The sequence below is a fragment of the Periophthalmus magnuspinnatus genome, chromosome 6, assembly GCF_009829125.3.
Source record: "Periophthalmus magnuspinnatus isolate fPerMag1 chromosome 6, fPerMag1.2.pri, whole genome shotgun sequence".
NCBI classification, from domain to species: Eukaryota; Metazoa; Chordata; class Actinopteri; order Gobiiformes; family Gobiidae; genus Periophthalmus; species Periophthalmus magnuspinnatus.
Window position 1 is genome coordinate 24688806 of NC_047131.1, and position 20352 is coordinate 24709157.

Here is a 20352-nt window from a genome sequence, read left to right on the forward strand (position 1 = left end):
ACATGTCTGAGGAATATCCAGGGTTCTCTAGCTGCCATAGAAACAAGTTTGAGGAACATCCAAGATCCTCTACCTGCTACTGGGAGAAGTTTGAGGAACTAAAGTCCTCTAGAACCTATAGAAAGAAATCAGAACGTCCAGGGTCCTTTAGCTACTATTGGGGTAAGTCTGAAGAACATCCAAGGTCTTCTAGCTGCTACAGTTCAAGTCTCAAGAATATCCAAACACCTGTCATTGCTGTATGTACAAGTCTGCAGAACATCTGCCTCTTAAGTGAGAACAGCAGTTTTCTCACTTTAATAATTGCGCTGTATTATATGAATTGAAAAACTGTCAAACTGAAAACAATACTTTCTTAATGTTAAAATGTCATTAAAAATGAAATATGTTCACTATTTCAATGACTAAAGTTAAAACAGTGAGGTTTTTTTTTAAATATATATATTAAATTGATTTTAAAAAAATCTCTTATGTCACCTTTAATTCACAATACAAGGTATTATCCCACCAGTCACAGTTAAGGCCAACTATAAAACTCACTTTTTCATCAGCTTTTTTTTGACAATTTTCATGAAAAATCATACTTGATCATGCCAAAGTACTAAAAATGGCACATGGGGAATATGGTTTGGGCATTAATAGGTCAATACAACATTTTTAATTATCCTTTACACTATGCTCATTGCAGATATATCCCTATAGGCACATAAACCACGTGCGCATCGCCACATCCAGAGCCAAATCCAAAAAACGCCTAAAGGGCAGCTGATGTGCACGCACAAGAGACGTGCTGGGAAACTTCTACCATAGCCTTCTATAGTGCTGCCAACAATGTGGAGTTTGGGACAGATTATAGTGGGACTGAATTAGCGGAAGAATCAAGGACAAGATCAAAAGTATGCCGTGCACACAGTTTGGCCATTTACCGACACCACAGGGTAAAGATCGCGGATCAGTGATCCATGACCCGCAACAGGTACACCTCCTTTCATACATCGAGTGTGCCCAGTTTGATGGTCTGGACAGTTTCTGGGTTTCTTTTGTGGATTACAAGGGACAGGGCCGCAGTGTCTCAGGCAAAGTATCTTTTTACAACACCAAAGCTGTCTTCAATTAGGCAAATTTAACTTGAATGTGGTGTGGTCTTTCCAGTGTTAAATTTCCATAAAGTTTTTGCTATTGTTGCCTTGATAAATCAACAACTTCATATACAATTTCTCTTGTAAATAGGATTCTTTACAAATACATTCTTCACAAGCCCTTTCAGCTTGTGGACATCCCAAAATGGGCCTTCAATAGATCTAAAAGAGCTAAAAAAAACGACAACAGGGAATCTGAACCTATAAGGAAAGGTGTAACTATTCCTTACACAGTTGGTGTGTCTGAAAAGCTTCAGAGAATTTTCAGACAGTATGAGATTCCAGTCTATTTCAAACCTACAAACACTTTAAGACAGAAACTGGTTCATTCAAAGGACAAAACCCTGAGCCTTAAACAAAGTAATATGGTCTACTCCATTCAGTGTAGTGAAGCATCCAATGAGCTTTACATTGGAGAAACTAAACAGCCACTTCATAAGAGAATGTACCAACACCGTTGTGAGAGCTCCTCTGGACCCCAGTCTGTCGTACATCTCCATCTCAAAGCCACTAACCACTCCTTTGAAGACAGTGAGACAGTGAGTACAGATCTTAGCCCGAAAAAAAAATGGTTTGAGAGAGGAGTTAAAGAAGCATTTTTTGTTAGGAAAGACAATCCTTCCTTGAACAAGAAATGGGGGTCTTAGACATCATATTTCCCCTATCTATAACGCCATCCTCAAACACAAATCAAACAAAAGAAACAAAGAGAACAATGGAGCTAGTCAGGATGCCAATAGGTCTGAAAAACACCAATTAGGAGTTGTATGAACATGCTAAGTATGTCTCAGGCACAGTGCACACTTAGTGTAGCTCAATAGACCTAACCTACATACAGAAACCGTAAACAAAAGCTCTTTACAGTTTCAGTATAGTTAGCTCCTCCCTTCAGATAGATATAAGGCAGCGTCCACCAGCAATCTGACAAGAACTGAAGAAACGGCTTGGATAAGCAACGAAATGTCTTCACTCCAACAACTTTTTGTCCAGTTGACAGATTTTACTTTTGGCTACTACCATGAATCAGACTTGGACGAGTTAGGGATTACACAGACCTCCTTTGTAAATATACTCCTAAGACATTAAGACCTTAATATCACATTTTTAATTTAATGCAAAGTTACATTGAGATTGCACCCTGAAATATTATGCTTGTCCTATAGAAAAGCTTGGTATATGAAATGGATTCCAATAACACAGGAATTAAATAAATGTTTATGTACTATAGTACATATGTTGGCTGCCAGTAAGTAAAAACATTTTAATACATTCAAATTGTCATTGAGCAAAAAAGGAAGCTGAGTGACAGTAGTTAAACAGTACAAATCAGAGGAATGTGGTTACGTTATTGGCAGCAGCGCCTCTGGTGTTTGGCAATCTGCCACAGTCTGAGTGAAATACTAAACAGCCGATTGGTTTCAGCTACACACCATTACTCACAGGTCTCCCCTGTTATGTTAAGAGCTCTGGCAATCCCACATCAGCAGAGGCAACGCAACACCTCCACCATCACGCTAAAACAAATACAGGATTAAACACATGATTGACCTCTCCCTGCCCACATTAATAATGACCAAATCATTTAAGTGTATCCCTATACAGTAGTTAAAACTTTCCATGACACATATTTCAATTGTTTCTTTGTATTATGGCCCCTTGACTTCAAAATCTTTAATCAAATGAATAAAAGTGAACAAAATAAAAGAGCTGTGTAGCCTGTGGACTCACAAACAATGTATGAATGAAAACTAATGCAGAACTAATGGCTACTACAGTAATTATGGTTGTATTTGTATTGTATTTTTGTATTTTTTCTTGTCTTCACTTAATGAAGTGCCCAGACATACCTGTTACAACCACAAGACATTCTATCTCAGTTTCTTCTTATTGGAATTAGTTTGATTGGTCTCAAAATATATTTAAAATATATTAATATTTCCTTCGACCTTCGACCGTCATTTGACAACACCCTAAATTACCTTGCCTACTGATGAAGTAAACATAAGACTATTCTTAATACTATTAAACTAACTATTTTTCTCCATGCTTCAAAATCACTACAAGCGATAGTAAAACAACACAATCCGTGCTCCATTAAGACAGGGGACTTTATAGAGGCTCTATTTTATTGCACCCAGGACACACCAAAACAAGCAACAGGTCTGACTCAGCAGTGGCTCTGGTCTACGTGCGCTCTGACCATGTGTAAACGAAGCCTATTGGTCATTGGTGAGTCCACTGTTGTGTGGAGAGAGAGAGAGAGAGACAGAGACAGAGACAGAGACAGAGACAGAGAGACAGAGAGACAGAGAGACAGAGAGAGCGAGAGCGAGAGAGAGAGAGAGAGAGGTGTGATCATCCCTCCTCACCTGAAAAATCTGAGGAGGAGCTTTGGGTTAAAAAACTTGAGGTCACTGCCCTGATCCAGCTGTCCATTGTGTAACTATCTTTGTGGAGAGAGGCACAACACAGCCCAGCTTTTGGAGCCACAGATAAAAGCAAAATGACAGATAGCAAAGGATCTGCATGAGTAAGGGCTGCAAAAACGTGATTGTGACTTTTTTGGACAGTATTCAGATTATGATTAGAGTTGTGACTTATGTTTAAAAAGTAGGCTAAACTAAATCAAGAACTCCATGCACTTCAGATCATTTGTAGAGGTGTTAAAGCTAAAGAGTTAGCCCTTTTTTCTAATATATTGTTTATAGTAGACATTCTATTACCTAGGCCTGTCATCTAGTCGACTTATTCTATATATGAAAGCAGGAACAATATTTTTTGGGGTCAATATTTATCATGTGTATATTTTCTTTGCATTACTGGGAAATTGTTGGTTATTTTTTGGCTATATGCTAAGATTTAAGTTTGAAATAATAACTTCTTTGAATCATTACAGATGCAAACTAGTACTACATTTCATTCTGCTGTTTATTTATTGCAGATCATAATTGTGTTACAAAATTGTACATTTAGAATAGTTTTTGCGGTATAAATTGAAATTTGTTTCAATATTATCATTTATTGTGTATATTTACTTCACCAATTTATCGAACTTCAAAAGCCACTTTTGAACTGAACTTCAGACCTACTATTACCTAAATAATTGCCGTCTGCTGTTGATAATTGATATATTTTGAAGCCCTTTGGGTACCAGAACAACAAGGACTAGTCTTCAAAAAGAACAATGACAGCAAAGCAAACATGATCATATTTTTTTCCCAAAAATGGGCATATGGAATGACCCAAAAAAAAAAAAATAAATAAATAAAAAAAAAAAAAGCAAATGGGTGTGTCACAATATGAACTTTTAGTGATGTGATTGTGATATTTCGTAATGTTTTATTATTTTACAAAAATAAATAGATCACACCACCATTGTGATCATCTTTAGTAATTAATACAATCTCCTAAATGATACAGTAAAGTTAAGGTGACAAGGTCTTTACTATATATATATATATATATATATATATATATATATATATATATATATACACACACACACACACACACACATCACAGTATAAAGGTATAAAATCAGCAAATATAAATCATGATTGTGTGACACCATCATCACCTCATGCCATGTCATTCTTCATGACAGAGGAATTTGACTCATGAATGATTTGATAAATGTATTGATACTATTATGCTTAAGTCACTGTATGCTTAGTGAGCAATACAAATACACACCTTGTATGTAAGCCTGCCACGCCAACAACTCTTTGAACTGAAAAGCCAAAGAATCTTGTGGTGGACAACTTAAAGTCTATATACACTACACCTGTTTAATAGTAACACAGTGACACTGTCCTGAGGGTCGTCTCTGAGGAGCTAACAGAGCAGTGACTGTACAGGCAGGATCACATCAGACAATTCAATCTGAACCTGAAATTCACTGATCAGAAAACAAAAAATTCCGCCCATGCTCTGCTTAACATTCATCTAAATGATTTTTAGGAACTCATAAAAGGAACATGTGCCAAAGAAGTTAAACAAAAGAGGAAGAACTAAAGGTATCATCTGATAAATGTTAACATCAGTTACTTTTCACTTCATGTTTGAAAAGAAAAGCAGTTTAAATTGACACAAGTGTGCAGTATAAATGGTCTTTAGAAAGTGCTTTTAGATGGGTGGGAAACGTTTGACCTCAGTCATTGTGTCTATGGAAACCACACTTTGTACCATTAGCCAGAATACTTTTATGACTTTAACTGTAAACAATATAAAAGACATGCAAACGTGACCTGCTGTTTATAGTCTGTTGATGATTCTTTATAAAGAAACTTCTTTATGACTATAATCCTGTGTATCAATGCTGAGCAGTTTCAACAAATGCCTTTTGGAATATTACAAGGGTCAATCTCTAACTACAGATCACCTTGAGAATAGAGAGAGCCAAGAGTTCATTTGGGGTTTAGTCACAATAATCACATGATTTAAACTTATGTCATTCACAGCAACACTTAGTTCTGCGTAGTTAAAAAACAACTATGAATAATAATCATCTGCTCCATTTCACTTGGAATTATATTTGGATTAGTTACACCTTGCAAATAGAATGACAATTACTTTAGTTAAACCCAAACGTCAAATATAGGTAACATTAAACGCAATTACTAATATCAACAACCCCAATCCAAGTGCATGAGTGAAAAAGCTGATTATGTTATAAGTTTTGTTAAGTCAACAGTGGAAGCACAGTGCAACATCAGAAATATACCATTGGACTTCACACTATAAATGCAATTGCCTAAATCCATACATTCCTCTTTGCTATTTGCTTCAGTTGATGATTAACCTAAAGGTATAAAAGCTTTTCTGCTTTTCTTTTTTGCCTTTCAAACCATAAACAAAACTTCCTATGGCAAGTGTGATTTCAAAATCCACTGGGTTGAACAACGTGAAAAATTACAGTATTGAGTCAACTGTCTATAATGAATATAAATTTGCAAAGTAATCAAAACTACTACTACTACTTTTATTTGCAAGTATGTTTTAGCACATCATCAGGATAATTGTCACAAAATATTGGGATATCTATTTTAATCCAAATCAGCCCTATGCATACAATTAATCAGCTCAGCACTGCCACAAAGGCCATTAGAACAAAGAAATCTACAACACACATTTTTCCATCACACCTTTGCAATAGTTTTAATAATATAATTTAATGCAATGCCACATAATCAATCAGACAATCTTAAAAATACACTAATTCCTTCAATGTGGGTGATATAGTGAACTACTGCCAGTCATTCAGCAATACCTATTTCAAGGGTCTCAAACTCAAATTAGCTAGGGGCCGCAGGAGGCAGAATCTACGTGAAGCTGGGCCTCATCAGGTATTCCACACAAAAAAGTTTTGTTAAAAGTCATCGCTGTTTTCAACATACATGAGAAAATATACCAATTCTTGTTGATTTTTTGGATATACATCATTATTTGTTGAATCTTTTGTGACAGGAGTACACACACACTTTCATATTGTCCTGCGGGCCATAAAATATCGTCTCGCGGGCCGCAATTGGCCCCCGGCCGCGAGTTTGAGACTCCTGACCTATTTATTGCAAATCATATGTAAAGACAATTAATTCTGCAACAGTAAGTAAGGAAATAAGTGTGGAAATCAAACCAAAACGTACTGACCAGTGCTCCTCACTTTTCTCCTATGTTCATGGTTGGTCGGTGTTACAAAGTTTAAAAAGTAATGGGTGAATTTAGACAGGGAATACCAATAACAGTTATAATAATATTAATCTAAACCATAAAATATAAAGAAAGACCATTGGCCCTTGAACTAAAAGCTCTCTGGTTCAGGTTCAAAACTTTACTTTGAAGAGACAAAATCTTTATCTGTGTTCTCATAACGTAACATAAGGTTGTGCAAGACACCTCATCCCATAACTAAATGTAAGCTTTTGAAGTAAATCCAATGAATAAACTTTTAACACCAGACATTTTATCATTTGCAGAGCACTTTTAGGTTACTTTTAAATACACAGTTTCAATGGGTGTATTAAAAAACAGCCAGTTCAGAACAGAAATGCTTTAGTGTTTGTGTTATCATGCAGGTGAGTAGGTCATAAAGGCTACAAGATAATCAAGTGCTCAGATCCTCCCGTTCACGATCTGCTCAAATGGCTACACATGCCCCTGTATCCAAACGAACAAATAAAGGTGCCTCTGTTGGTTTAGGGAGATAAATCCAAAAGAAGACAAAAGACAATAGAGGAGATGTGGCCTGGTACTGTCTGGAGGAGAGAGAGAAGAGGGGAAGTGAAGAGAAGGGGAACATGGAAAGCACTGAGTCAAACCACTGTCTTAGATATTGCATCACTTCAGTTGAAACCATCAGAGGTACATTTTTATTATGGCCAGTAAAAAAACAGATAAGCTTCATCAACCCACTTTGGCCAACAGCAGTATTTGTCCATTGATCCACTGAAGGTTGGTGGTTCAGATCCCACTCTGAATGTCATGAATGTGTCTGTTAACGGGTGAGTGGTTCCTTGATGTAAAGCTCTTTGAGTCCTTTGAAGGTGGAAAAGCGCAATATAAAAAATGTGACTTTGTGGTATGAATCTGTTTAGTGAATGGATATTGATGTATTTAAAAACAGTACAATTAATTTTAAAATAACTCCTTCAATCTTTTTTGCATAATTTCCCTTGTTAAAACCTGTACATGTGTAATCAAAATGAGATCCAATTACAGTCATCAGATGTTGAACTCAAGAACTGTTTACATGGCATTTCAGTAATCTGATAACTGCAGAAAACAGATAAAATGGGGGGAAGGGGGGGGGGGGGGGGGGGGGGGTGATGTGTGTGTAAACAAAACCTGTGTAACAATAAAGCTGTTGATTATTGACGAACTGGTGTTTGATGCAGCAAATGCAATAAAAAAATATCAATACAAAAAAATGCCAGTACAAAGATATGAAATAATAACTCCCCATCCCTTCAATTTCCTTCCATAAATTCACATTGCTGTTGAGCACACCCTACTTATTTAATACAGTTACAATATTTTTGTAGTTACATATTAATCTTTATAACAATGTATTTTAGCTACTAGAGCACGTGGGGCTTGTTTTAAGGTGTGTTGTCAGACATGTGAGCAGAGCAGGACTAAAGGTGAGCAGTTGTAAATAGGCCAAAGGTGGCAGGCTGATCATGTAGCAATATCTATCCTGCAGGAAGTGTGCTATTGTGGAGGTAAACTTGAACAATCAAAAGAAAATATGGAATCTAATATTACATGTGTTTATTCCTACTGGTACTTAAACAATACAGCTCAGATTGTTTGTTGAAGACTTCAATGGATTTATAGCTAAAACAAGATGCAAATAATATTGGCTAATCCTTGCATAATGTAAATCAAATGTAAATAAGTAAATGCAGGTAAAAATAGAGTGGTGGTTCATAGGCACAGGCTCCCACATGACCTCAGTGCTACACAATTGCTTTAATAACACCAGATCCCAATACACTGATACTGTATATAACGCCTACACACAATCACATGACCACTGACTGTGACAGGAAGCACCCACATGTCACCAGCACTACTCCAGAACACACTGCTCAATAAAAATGATTATAGCTCTTTCATAGCAGTCAGAGAAAGACCTGGGATCACGTTTCCACTAAACCTGAAGAAGCCTCCAACATGGAGAGTGCATAGGTTCAAAGGCAGGACAGTGGTACTAGTCTTATCTCAAAGTTTAATCATGTTTAAATACTTTTTTTTGGTCAAGATATACACAAAATTGTTTGGCTTACCTGAACAAACAATTGAAATGTATGTCCATATTTAAGTGAAAGTAAGCCATAGTTACACCACCTGAATAGATACATTACAAGTTAAGGCAAGGTAAGGCAAGTTTATTTGTATTGCACAATTTGTACAAAAACTAATTCAAAAAGCTTTACAGAATAAGAAAGACATTAAAACCTCAATACAAACATATCAAAGCATAAATAATCACAAATAATCATTTTAAGATTAACATTAAAAGAGAATGTTTAATGTTAAGCTGTGCATATGTTTCAGTCATATACTCAGCTTAACAGAACCGTATTGAGCCTGGATTTAAACATTGTCAAAGCAGATGCCTCTCTCACATCTTTAGGAAGACTTTTCCAGGTTTTAACTGCATAAAACTGAAATGCTGATTCCTCATGTTTAGTCCTGACTCTGGGCACGAGCAGGAGGCCGGTCCCTGAAGTCCTCAGAGTGTGAGATGGTTCATATGGAACTAACATGTCAGAGATATACTTTGGTGCTAGGCCATGGAGAGACCAGTTCACAAGCAGAGCTGCTTTAAAGTCGATTCTCTGAGCTACAGGAACCAGTGCAGAGACCTGAGCACAGCAGCATTCTGGATGTACAGCAGTTGCCGTAACGCTCGTTTGGAGAGGCCAGTGAGCAGGCTGTTACAGTAGTTTACCCTACTGGAGATAAATGCATGGATAAGTCTCTCCAAGTCTGCTTTTGACAGTATACCTTTGACTTTTGCAATGTTTTTTTTAGGTGGTAAAAAAGTGCAGATGTTATTGATTTGAGGTTTAGCTGGGGAACAGCTGTCAGGGCAAAAAAATCCTTATCATAACAATCAACAGAGTCATAATTTAGCTTTTAATTATTTGATTTAAAAAAAAAGAAAAAGAAAGAAGTAATAATTATAATTACTATGAAGTAATTAGACAAACCTATTGTGAATATGTTACTAATTAAATCAAGTCTGCAAGAATTGCTATATTACTACTAATGCGAATATTACACTGACTATTACTAATAGCAGTACAGGTACATTTATATTTCAGTCAAGCCATATCAACACTGGACATAATTGATAATAACAGCAAAAGTCAAAATGTTAACTGCAACATGTTTTTTTTCTGGTATTATAAAATCTTGCTTGCCATAAAGTTATCAAGTGCCCTCTCTGTGCGTGTCAACATTAGTCCCAGGTTTGATGATGTGTGTGGAAAAGGGTTGAAGTTCACTAACTGTGGAAACTTTGATAACACCAAGCCACAGCAGCAGCACTAAACCTAATTAAAAAGCATATTTTACAACGAATGAAAGGAGGATTTTTGACTCAGTGGTCTATATATCTCCACATCATTTTCACATTTGCAACAGGCTGCTACGTTAACTGAAAAATGCGTTGTTATGTGCTTGACTAACAACACTGATGCCACCACCGTTATTCACCAGCAACAGGAGCAAATTATGTGACTACTGTGCCAAGTTAGAAGACAATGCTTTACCTAGACACTTAAGTGATCAGAAGATGGCATAAATGTCTAGTTTCAGCTGCTCCCAACAGAACCATTAGATATAAGCATGCTTGTTTAGACAGCTCCTCATGATGGTCTGCCAAATACACTGCCAAAAAAAAAAGATTACTACTACTACCCTACTACTTTAAATAGTCTTTATATACAAACCCAGATAAGTGGAAGGGCAGGTTTTAATGCTATAAATAAAAGGATGATTGTCAATGATATTTTTTTCCAAGTTAATAAGCAAAACTAGTGAGCAGTGTCAAAATATTACAAATCGTGAAATGTGAATGAATCAGAACCATGTTGCACATAACCTGTTAATGAATAAATGAATGAAGACAACAAGAAGCCGAGGCCAAGTTAAAAAGTTATCCATAGAAAAATCTTCCTAATAGGTCATCACAGTCACCATAGAAATGGACCTTACAGGGTTTAGCTAGTTGGTTTCTTTCTATCAATGTAATAACGTCATATAACTCCCTTTGGCTTTCATTGCTCTTTTATTGTCCCCTTTCAGAAATCAGTGTTATTTTTTATCTTAATGTTATGATAGGATAAACCTTTCAATGAGATAAAGTGGTGACTGGTACCACCCTATGATGACAGTAAGTACCGTACGTGCTGAGGATGTGTGTACTACTGAGTGTTAACAGAGATCATTGGTCTCTGTGAGGAAGAGAAAGAACCAGTCAGACCTGATGCTCAGGCTCAAAATTCCACCCCACACAAATGCACACAAATACACACAACTGCATACGCAACAACACACAGAGAGACACACCAATCAGACGCTCTGTGCCAGACTAGCCAGACCATCCATGCACTGGGCTCAGGTTACTAATATAAGGACACCACAGCGTCACCGTGACATCAGCTGTGTGGTGAGCCGCATGGACCAAAAACTATTTCACACTTGTTTAATGAGAGACACAACTATGCCGTACTGGCAAAGAGTAAAAATGATTAGAAGTTATAGTTGGCAAGTAACAAACGTTATGAAATCAAACTTTTATGAGAGGAACATTTTTATGAATCTATGAGGGAATCTAATTACCTGCATTTCAGCCGCACAGATCAAGAATACTTTTTCAATTTTTGTATATCATTATCACATTTGTTTTTATTTTCACAAATTTAAAAACTATATTATTTTGTCTATTAAAAAAAAAAAAAAAATATATATATATATATATATATATATATATATATATATATATATATATATATTGAAAAGGGCAGTCATAATTCCAAACCCAATGAGCTGTTCAGCTATTATTGCTTATAACAGTGCTTCTATGCATGTCACTTCTTTCATCAAAACCTATGTTAGTCCAGTCTAAGCAGAATTACTCTGAAGAAACTCTCCACTCTGCCCCTCCCTCCTCTGGGTGTGTCTGTTTCACACACACCTTCCAACGGTTTGTTTTCTTGTGACAACACACTTTTGTGTGTTGAGTTTCCCCCCTGGGCCATTATCCAAGGACTCCCATCCTACACTGCACACAGAGCAAGTTGTGGATCTCCCTATGAACTGAGCAGAGGTGACATTAATCATTTGTAATGTAATTCAGCTAAAAGGTGGAAAATATCCTCTAGACTTGCTCATATTGGATTTCAACATTACATCCAATATGGGGATGGGCACATGTTAGGTGCCCACAAACTAGCACAAAGAACTATATAGCAGCAAATGTATCTATAATCTGAAATCTTTCAATCGTTTACATAGCAGCAAATGTATTCATGTTTTGACTCTGTGACTGCATGATATGAGTAAAAACAAGCAAGAAGTTATTTTGAATAGAAAAAGTATCTGACTATTTGAAGTAATTTTATGTAAAGTTGACATTAACATCTAAATGATTAAAAGTATAATGTAAAAAGCCTGTCATTTTTGAGATATTTCTTGTTTGCTCATATTGCAAATTTATTGTCAAGCCCCATTTAATGCACTGACTAATTGTTCATATCCCCAGCATGGTTCTATTGTCTAAGGTGCATACCCAGCCATGCCATTTTCCAGGTATCACTGAGGAGAAGAACAGAGCCACCTGAGGACTGCACCTGAGCGCTCATTACCCCATCTGCGGTCTCCATGGCAGCAAAGGTAAACAATGTGGTGGTTAATGTGTCACCATGGAGATATCCGCAGTGCACATCTTAAAGAGTTGGTTGCGAGATTGTTGACCTGAACAGATCACAGGCAAAACTGATGACACAAATGCTGTAGAGACGCCCAACAGATATAAAATCATTAAGATATCAATCAATCAATCAACGTTTATTTATAGAGCACTTTACAACACTCAAGGTGACCAAAGTGCTTTCCAGTAAAATCAAATTAAAATAAGTTAAAATCATACTAAAACAGTAAAATAGGAGAATAAAATAGAATAAAGTACATTAATATAACAAATTATAAATAATGATAATGTGAGATATGAATATCTCACATTATCTTTATATTCAATATAAATGAGATAAATAAAGATATGAGACTAGCTGTTAGTAAAACAATCATTTGTGCACATTTTTACATGATGGCCCACCTGGACTCGCTCTAAATTTGCACTCTCTCTAAATTTTATATTAGTTTCAGCAACAGAAGAGGATTTTAATTATAAAATGTCAATTTAGCCATGAGGAAGTGGCACCTATGTTATTCTCTTGCATTTCAAACATATTGGACTTCTGTGCTGCCTTGGCTGACGAGTCTGCAACATCGTGTGGCAGTGGGGGACAGAGCCGCTGCTCCTCCACGTCAAGAGGAGCCAGCTGAGGTGGCCCTGGACGAGGTGTTCTGGGCTGGAGGAGGCCCCGAGGAAGACCCAGGACACACTGGAGGGACTATGTCTCTCGGCTGGCCTGAACGCCTTGGGATCCCACTGTAGGAGCTGCAAGACGTATCTGGGGTGAGGGAGTCCCTGCTTAGACTGCTGCCCTCCATGACCCGGCCCCGGATAAATGGAATATAATGAATCGGTGGATGGATTATTTACCAATGCCCCCCCTACATTTCTCTCCTACCTGACGAGGTACTAGGAAGATTGTAATTGTTTTATAATAAATAAAGATGTTATAGAACAGAAATCATTATAAGAGAATTTTTGGTTACCTGGGCAGGGAATCACTGATTCCCTGTGAACTAAATCTATGGTATGAGAGCATTTCACTGTTATCCCATAGTGAAGATGCTGTTGATGAGTGTGCTTCCTGTCTCGGCCCACTTTTGAAGACAATCACGTCATTGAGTGTAAAAGATAGATAAAAATGAGCATTCCTCTGATCAAGATGACTGAGCACTCCCACCCTGTCCTTCTGCACATTCCGCACATCACATCCAATATCACTGCATGTCTGCCGCTGCATGTTCTAGTAACACTTTTTCTACTTTTTGAATATTTAAAATCATGTATTGCATACGGTTAATGCATTGATGATTGTGAATGAATAAATTACAACCACAATATATATACTACATCAGATTTTAATGAATGAATCGTCCTCATGGTTCCTTTTAGCTAAAGGTATTTCCAACACAAACTACCAGACAATACACATACTAGCATAGGGCACAAATGACTGGTTAAACCAATTGTATCTGTCTATGCTATGTGAAATTACCTTCACCACATGACATTACTTAGGTATGTCCCGGGAGGAAGAACTGCATGTTAAACATGCATTGTCTAGCACTTATCCTCTATCAGCCTGGTAGCGGCTGGAGCCCATCTCAGCTGACATATGGCGTGAGTCTGGCCTGACAGTCCCCTAATATTGTCTATTACTCCTAGAAACCGAATTAAAAACCTTTGCAAAAATGGTCAGTGCACTTTGGAAAACCACTAACTAGACCTGTCATGATAACACATTCTGAAGCACGATATACTGATACAAACATATACTATGCTAAACGATAATATTGAAACTACTTTATGCTACTCATACAATGATAATCCGAGTAAACCATTTTTTTAAAAACAGTGTCATTAAGAGACATGAGCTGCAACGCATACTTAACATAATTAACTAATAATTAGCCATAGAAGTCACATATTTAACCTTACAGCTCAAATATTAGTGTATTAAAACAAAAATTGTTCCAGCTTTCATATACTGAATGATAAGTCGATGTGGTAATTATCATGAACTCATCATCAACTTAAAAACGAAGGCTCAGAGAATTCATTCAAGCCAGGCTGTTGTTGGTGCAAACAGAACCAGTGTTTGACTGTAAACCCACTCTTACTCTCAGATATGCCCCAACTCTTAGCTGCAGCAAACAAACTTTGCTGATTTGGGCAAAAGTAAATAAATTGTAATCAGAGTGGACCTGATAAAGAAATGCAGCAAGTTACTCCAAACTAAATAAGAGCATACATTTCAAAATAAACAGGTGCAGGGACTGGGTTAGAAATAATGTCAATTCTACTTTGAAAGTTAATTTTATAAACTGCACCTGAACAAAACAATTAAGTCACTATTATTATCAATCAAATAATCTAAAAATTGAAAATGAGACGTTATTTTTAGGACAATCAATTAAAACAGGCCTGATGATACTCTTGTTATAATGCTACTGTTGTGCTTGGTTAGTTTCTTTTCTAACAAAACACATGGCAACAATGACACCTCTTAAAGGGAACTTCACCAAATTACCAATCTAAACGAACAAAGTAGTTGGTTGATCATAGTTGGTTGTTCATCACCAAATTCACCTTCACCTCCTGGAGCAGGGAAAATGGTCTTACGTTGAACACCTCAAAGACCAAGGAGATGATCATTGACTTTGGTAGGAAGCCCGCCCACCAACCAGTGATTATTGACAAAGAAAGGATTGAGGTGGTTGACACCTATAAGTACTTTGGTGTGCACCTTGACCACAAACTGGACTGGTCAGAGCAGGCTCGGGCTCTGTATAGGAAAGGACAGAGTAGGCTGTTTTTCCTAAGAAAGCTTAGGTCTTTTGATGTGTGTGCTGACATGTTGTTCCTCTTCTATCAGTCTGTTGTGGCAAGTGCTGTCTTCTATGGTGTTGTCTGTTGGGGTGGCAGTATAACCACAAGGGATTGCAATCGTTTGGACAGACTGATAAAGAAGTGTGCATCTGTGATCGGGAGGAAGGTTCACTCTGTGGGAGCTGTGGTTGAGAAGAGGATGAGGGCTTTAATGCAGGGCATCCTGGATAATTCCAGACATCCCTTGCATGACACTATGTCTGCACAGAGAAGCACACGGAGTAACAGGTTCCTCTCACTGAGCTGCAGGACAGTGCGCTTTTCGAGGTCGTTTGTCCCTTCAGCTATCAGGCTGTTTAACAGATCTGCCTGATAGGAACTGTAATTTCTATAGGACGAGTACTTTATACTATTGATAGTAATATTTTATTGTTTCTACTGTTATTATTGTGTGTGTTTGTGCAAGTGTGTGTTTGCTGCCAGACACCTGAATTTCTCCCTTGGAGATTAATAAAGTTTTTATCTATCTATCTATTATCTATCTATCTATGTAATCTGTATTTACAACTTCTGAGTGCTATAGGTTTGCTTAAAGGAAATCATATTCCTATTGTGAATTGGTTAATGATTAAAGCTGTTTTGCATTAATCACATTTCTATAATGACCACTAGACAGAGTCATGAGCCACTAAAAACAGCTGTTTAGAGCAGTAGTTCCCAACCTTTTTTCCCTAGAAGCTATTGTCTTATAAGGAAAAATATTTTATGGTTAGCAGAGATTTTATAGCAGTAATGCATTTAAAATACTTTATAGAAGCAACTAACATGCCAACCCTTCATTAAAATTCACACCATCTAGTTTGGATCTCTTTTCTAAAACAGCCTGAGAATCCCCAGGTTTGGAATGACTATAAACCCTTTCTGTGATATTAACTTAAAAAAATATCAAATTGGCATGCACTTCTCTGTTTAATAAATTACTGATTATGACTGTGTTTAATAGTCCTATAAGTTATGATTTATATATTGATAAAGTGTATCATCTCTACATGTATAGATATGTATATAGCAAACTGTGGTAATGTAGACATTTTGTTTGTTATGCAAATGTTAATTTATTATTTTGACCTTCATAGGTCAGGTTTTTTTTGTCTAGACTGCAAAAAGAAATGTGGATCACATCTCTTTAATCTAGATGGCGAGCTACCCAGATATGCGGTAAGACAAAAAATAAACGGACTCATCCTACAGCTGATTTTTTTTTTCCCCCTTTGGAATCCATTTATATAATTTTATTATTATTATTATTATTTTATTCTGGATCGAAACTAGGACAATGCATTCTTGAACTTTGACATAAATTCATAATACACCTACCAACAATACAAATACTGTTCACTGTATTACTGTTTGTCTTGTTTATTTATTATTTTTCATACATTTCAATAAAGTTTTTCAGTCTGATTTAAAATGTCAATATTGGTTGGTTACACCCCAGGCTCAAATAAGAACCAGCCTTCTGATGCTGTCAGTAGTACTCATACGTACTGTGGTCGCCGTCAAACCCCTAGCCCACAAGTGTTATAGTTCCTTGAAAACAAAAAGGTGTGGCTCCAGTTAAAATTAGCATAGTTAATTTCACTTCATGATACAAGTTGACCTTTTTACCCCAGTGGGTTAAGTTGGGCTAATTGACTAATCATCACCACAGAAATGTCTCATTATACGAAAGAAACAAAATGAATAGACGTATGATGTAACCATGGGCACAGCACCCTCTCATGACCTTAGCAATCAAACCAAATGTCATACCTGCCATAAGATTCTATTGTGTTCACATGCTGTGCTTCACAATAAGGCGAGGCCCAATGGATTTCGTGGAATCTATAAAGTGGATTGCATTTTTCAGTAACATGTGTGTTTGTGAAGAATAACCAGATAAGAAATGCAACTTTAACCACAGTATGTAAAAATATGGCTATAAATAGTATACACAAAAGTAGTAGTAAAATATCGGTAGTTTACTTATAAGTATAGGGTATTTTGATTTCACACATATCGTTGCAAGCATATAATTCGATACATTGTCTATCTCAATTTATGAGAAAAAAGGATAAATTTAAACCTGGGTCGCACTTTTATCCAGTCTCCAACAGCTGGCCAACTCTTCTGTCAATAGACGTCTCGCACCCAAATTTACTGATCTAATCACCTTAACATGAAAACAGATAATGAAACAATGAGCTCTTAAAACAAAAAATGACATAAGTGTCTAACAGAGGGCCAACGCCTATAACTGTCAACTAAAGGCCTATGTCACCATGAACATGACAATGCTGCATAATCCTCTGACATTTAGCTCACTATTTGCAGAGGTTAAATGTCCACAAATGTCATGCAAATAGAGCGATACAACCACAATAAATGACACAAATTCAGCTTTTCATTGGAATAGAAAGTACAGTATTAAATTCAACTTGAAATTTGAAACAGTATCTGTCTCCATCAAGAGTCAGTTAAGATTAGGCCCATCACAATAATCATTACATTGACTTATCATTCAATACATGTGCAAACGGCCACTACTAGTTGAAAGTGTACAGAAGTCTTTAAGCATGCGTGTCTTCCAAAGAACCAAAAAGAGTCCAGCGATTAGTACTTAAAATTCAATTATTTGGCTCACCTTTGCCAGAATAACACAGAGAAAAACCTATAGACACGGTCCAAAAGCATATGCCTCTGCACCTTCTAACACCTGATGTCAATTTCCTGTCACCTTGATATCTGAGGTTTCCACTCCAAACATCTTAACCACAGTGCCCACTAGAGGCTGGAGGTGCACAAAAGAAAGACAGTCAAATAGATATGATAGATATGACAGATGGAACTATTACGAGGGTCATTCAATAAATAAGGTGAATTTTTCGGTATAAGGACTTTTAATACAGTTAGAAGCTTACTTTTTTTTTTTTTTTTTACTTGTTTTTCACATGGATTTAATTTCTTTTGCAGATTAAAAAAAACCTTTGAGAGTTTTGGCGATTAACAAAGATGTCCAACCAAAAAGCATGCTCCAGGATTGAACAGAGGTCAGTTATCAAGTTTTTGGTTGCTGAAGGGTGCAAACCCGTTGAAATTCATAGGAGAATGTCAACTGTGTATGGTGCCACATGTTTCAGCCAAAAAAATGTCTACAAGTGGGCTAAATAGTTTAAAGAAGGACGGAGCAGTGTTGAGGATGAAGGCAGGCCTGGGAGGCCTACAGAAGTGAGGTCTCCTGAGGTGATCGAACATTACAAGTTGACGTTCATTCAACAGGTTTGCACCTTCAGCAACCAAAAACTTGATAACTGACCGCTGTTCAATCGCCAAAACTCTCAAAGTTTTTTTAAATCTGCAAAAGATATTAAATCCATGTGAAAAACAAGTAAAAAAAAAAAAAAAGTAAGCTTCTAACTGTATTAAAAGTCCTTATACCAAAAATTTCACCTTATTTATTGAATGACCCTCTTATTTTTAGGGGTTCAATATTTATCGTGGGTATTGTGTGTCTGTACTGATAAGATTTGAGTTGTAGACATTTGAATGGATAACTTCTGGGACTCATTAAGTGTTTAAGCGTTTCAGTTCTTGTTCATAAATAATACTGTGCATAAAAAATAGACCTTTGGAATAATCCTGCTTTAGAATTATTGTGTCAGTGGTATAAATTAGTTTCAATATATCTATATTTTTCTCTGCAATATATCGTACTTCAAAATTTGTGACTGGCCTAGTTATCATTGAGGGAAAGTAGTGGTAGTATTAGTTATTGGTGGGACGAAACACCATTTCCACAAGACGAGACAAGACAAGCAATACGGTTCATGGGAATAGACAAGATATTCAATTGGGTCAATATTTTTGGGTCAATTTTGAATATTTTACTTAATTTATGTCATTTAAATTCACTACAAAGTGTGTAGTCATGTTTTGTGCAGCTATTTCTGTGTATTTTTTAGGCAGCAGAATGACCAAAACTAAATATCGGCCAGTGCTAGAGATTTAAGAGTGATAGGCGATATGCTAAAATATCTGCCCGATTTTTTCAGCCAACTAATATATCGGTCTACCTCTAATCTACACAGCTCCTCAAGAAATGTAACTTGCCACCACTTAAACCTTGTGGTAATTTTGTCTGGCGAGATCTTGTAGCACAAGATCTTGTCACATCAATTGTATTAGTTAATTTTCTTCAGTAATTAACTAAAACATTTAATATTTCATACCTTTTCATAGTTTAGTTATTTAGTAGCTTTGTTATAGTTAAGCCATTTATATAACCTATTTAAAAAAGCTAAAAAGCTGCAAACTCTCCATATATTGTAGTGTGGTTGTGTGCACTTTGATATACACTTCACATGTTGGAGGCAAGTCATGTAAATGCATCGCTGACAGAAAGCGATTTATGCAAAATTCTTGTCTGTCTGTCCATTTTGGTTCACTCCCTATCCGGCAAAACCAGGAACACCAGAACTAAAGGTGGGTATGGACTCAAGTTACAATCCAGTTTTTCTTAAAAATGTGATGTTGGAATTCCTTCTATCCCAACTAGGACAAGACAAACCAGTTTTTTCCTCTCTCTCCCTTGGCCTGTCTCCTCTCTTATCCTGAATCATTCATTAACAGCAGCAATCCCCACCCTCTTACGTATCCCAGCCCCCACCTATACTCCACCTGTACTCATTGCTCCTATCAAAATTACACAACCACTAAGCCCAATCTCTTCCTGGCTTTGTCCTCCACCCCTCCCTTCTAATCAATGGCATTTGAGACCTGAGCAAGCACAGAAATCGCTCTACCAGTATCATAGAAAGGTCTGGAAAAGGCTTGTAAGTCAAAGACAATTACACCTGTAGACGCTGAGCCCTATCAGTTTACAACCTCCTTAAAACAGCTTAAAGCATTTAGAAAACG

General features: G+C 36.7%; 1 protein-coding gene across 1 annotated transcript in view; it reads right to left on the minus strand.

Annotated features, from left to right (window-relative positions):
• Positions 1 to 20352, minus strand: part of fa2h (fatty acid 2-hydroxylase) — a 29332-nt gene that overhangs the window by 7769 nt on the left and 1211 nt on the right. The gene's annotated exons all lie outside the window — the stretch shown is intronic.